A 3705-nucleotide genomic window follows, 5' to 3' on the forward strand; every position below is an offset into this window, starting at 1 on the left:
TACTGAGGATTTACACAAGTCATAATACATCATGCGGAGATACTCGAGCCCTTAAAATATCGAGCGAAGTGCAGATACCCAAAATGACCAGTCGGGTCATTGCAGGCTTTCCAAACAGGCTCTTAGTACCAAACCAGTGTAAACCCCCCAGAAAATTGCTTTGAAAACTGACTGAAGAAACCAGAAATTGACTGAATTAAACCCTAAAAAAATGATTCAACACATAATTTGAATTAAACAAAGAAATAAAATCTTTTTGGTTATTTTCTTTTAATGAAGTAACTAGAAAAAAAAAGATTAAAGAGAAATTCAAGTAATAATTTGAAAATATCAAAAATAACATAAATCACAATTAAGATAAACCTAGCAAATTAAAATCCTTTTTGATTAATTTATTTAAAGGAAACTAATCAATAAATTGAGGGAAAATCCTAAAAATTAATTAACATAATTAATGGGAAAAATTACTTAGGAATATAAACTGGCGGTTAAAATTTAGGTGATTACACTCTAAATTACACTAATATGTTAAAAAATTAATTCTTCCCAAATGCAAAAGTTTGTAGCAACATTCGTAGGTTTCATCTGCGAAATAACGAAGAAATTTCATACAAACATTATTGGTTTTCTGCCATATAGAAAAAAGACAAAGTGGATTCTCACGGACTTCACGAATGAAAGGTTTTCCAAGCTCTCATTAAGCTAGGAGCTTATCCTTGAACTGAAATTATCACATCAATTTATTGTAGTTGAACTAACTCATTTACATTAATACATTTATCGGTAGAAATGTAATTCCTTAAACTTCTAATAGAATGAAGAAGAACGGAGTAAAACTTCAAAAAGTATAACATGGGAAAAAGACAAAAATATAACTTTGTGGAACGATAAATGTAGGTAGGGAAAGATACCTCAAGAAAAGCAATTGACGGAAATAACTAAGGCAAATGATGGAAGAATATCTTTTAGAAATTAAGAGAGAGACTCGTACCTACTCTTGCTCAGTTTTTGCACAAAAAAAAAAAAAAAAAAAAAAAAAAAAAAAAAAAAAAAAAAGAACAGAGCAATAGAATTTAGTTGCAGTTATGACATGTGGGATTTTATTATTGGATTTCTTTGGAAGTAGCATCCAACGGCGGCTCAATAAATTTAGTGGCCTGAAGCCAAATTTTAAGAAGAGACCTTATACTTTGTTTATATTAAAATTCACATATGTATACACATATGCAAAAAAAGTTAGTACTGTTATTTTTTTCGTATGTTTATAGTGTAATATTCATAAATGATATAAAGACTTCAACTTCACATTGTAATATTATTATTTATATTAGTAAGAGGTAATTTAATAAATAAGATGTTAGCTAGGCATGTATTTACGATATATGTCCTTTGATATGGTGTAAAAAATTATATTTGCTATCATAATATTTAAATAGTTTAATTCAAAATTCTAAAATATATTTACTGTTAACAAGTAGAAGTCTTTTTTTTTCTTTATATAATATTTTGTCACGACCCAAAATCACAAGTCGTGATGACACCTAACTCATCCCGCTAGATAAGATATCTAACAGAAAATACAAATCAACTGAGATCATAAGAAAATAGAGAATAGATAACTGAACATTTATAAATTTACCCAAGACCTGGTAGTACGACTCATGAGCTTCTAAGACTTGAAATTTACAAAGCTGGTACGAATATATACACGTTCTGTTTGAAAGATACATAAAGAAAATAGCAAAACCTAAGCTACCAAGGACAAGAGGCAACTATATCCGGAATGCGCGGACATCTTCAAAATCAGCACCCGACATCACCATCAACTCTGCTCCAGATATCTATACACATCTTACAGAAGTGTAGTGTAACGACCCGACCGGTCGTTTCGGGCTCCAGCGCGTCGTTCAGCAGTTTGAGGCCATGAGCAGCTTCATTTCAGGTATTAAGACTTGTACGCATGGTCGGAATTGAATTCCGGGAAGTTCGAAGTTGATTTGGAAAGAGAATTCTCATTTCAGAAGCTTTAAGTTGAAAGAATCGACTACGATTGGATTTTTTAGTAAACGACCTCGGAAACGGGATTCGAAGGTTCCAGTAGGTTCGTATGATGATGTCGGACTTGGACGTATGTCCGGATCGGGTTTTGGAAGACCCGGGAGCATTTTGCCACCTAATGTGGAAGTTAGCATTTTGGAGGAATTTCATAAGTTTGGGTTGAAGTGCATTTCGGTGTTATCAATGTCTGTTTGGGATTCTGAGTCTGGGAATAGCTCCGTATGGTGATTCTGGAATTGGGAGCGCGATTGGAAGTGAATTCGGAGGTCCGTGGGTTATTTTGGAGTCATTTGGCTAAAGATAAAAATTTGAAGGTTTTTGAGAAGTTTGACCGGGAGTGGACTTTTTGATATCGGGGTCGGATTCTGATTCCAGACGTTGGAGTAGGTCTGTAAGGTCGAATATGACGTATGTGCAAAATTTGAGGTCAATCGGACGTGATTTGATAGGTTTAAACATCGAAAGTAGAAGTTTGAAATTTTAAAGTTCATAAAGCTCGAATTGGGGTGTGATTCGTGATTTTAACGCTGTTTGATGCGATTTGAGGCCTCGAGAAAGTCCGCAATATTTTTTGGGACTGGTTGTGTGATTGGACGGGGTCCCGGGGGCCTCGAGTGTGTTTCGGGGTGGTTTCGGATCGAATTTGGATAAAAAGTTGCTGCTGATTGCTGGTGTCTAGTAACTTTCTTCGCGAATGCGAAGGAAGTCCCGCGTTCGCGAAGAGGGGTTGATGGGGCTGCTGAGTTTGGCCTTCGCGAACGCGAAGTAGCAGGCGCGAATGCGAGGAAGTAGTTGGTTAAGCCTTCGCGAACGCGGTCGAGGTTACGCGAACGCGAAGAAGGTAAGGGAGAGCTGGGCCCAAGGCCATTTGGCCTACGCGAACGCATAGAGGATAACGCGAACGCGATGGGTCTGGGCAGCTGGCTTCCGCGAACGCGATCAGCGGGTCGCGAACCGGAGAAGGATTTCTGGGCATGAGATTTCTGAGCTTCGCGAACGCGAGGGATGTTCCGCGTTGCGATGAAGGGTTGCCTGGGTAGTGTTCTTTTAAAATCAGAGTTTTGGCTCATTTTCACTTCATTTCTTCCATGGGAGCCGATTTTGGAGCAACTTTGGAGTGCGATTTTCATCACCAAACATGAGGTAAGTGATTTCTACAAGTTTTGACTAAATACAAGGTTTATATAAGGATTTAGACAAGGAAATTTGTAGAAATTTGGGATTTTGAGGAAAACCTAGAAATTTGTATTCTTAGATTTTTTACCACGATTTTGGGCATAAATTTGAGAGTAAATTATATAGTTGAGTTCGTGAGGTTATGGGTAAACTTTATCTTTGAGAAATTTCGGAATCCGGGCATGTGAAATTTTGTCAACTTTTTGATCGGGGTTAGGAACTGTTATAAATAGGGTTGTAATGAGTAAGTGATCATATATTAATGAGTCTACATAATTATTGACTAGTTTTGGAGCGTTGTGCATCAATTTGAGTCTTCGGAAGGGCGTGGAATGCCGGTTATGGAACTTCGGAGCGAGGTGAGACTCCTTTCTAACCTTGTAAGAGGGAATTGTCCCCATAGGTGAATTAATTGAACATATGTGCTGCTATTTGTGGGGGGGCTAAGTACGCACGAGGTGAAGAGAGTCC

The sequence above is a fragment of the Nicotiana attenuata genome, unplaced genomic scaffold (assembly GCF_001879085.1).
Source record: "Nicotiana attenuata strain UT unplaced genomic scaffold, NIATTr2, whole genome shotgun sequence".
Lineage (NCBI taxonomy): Eukaryota > Viridiplantae > Streptophyta > Magnoliopsida > Solanales > Solanaceae > Nicotiana > Nicotiana attenuata.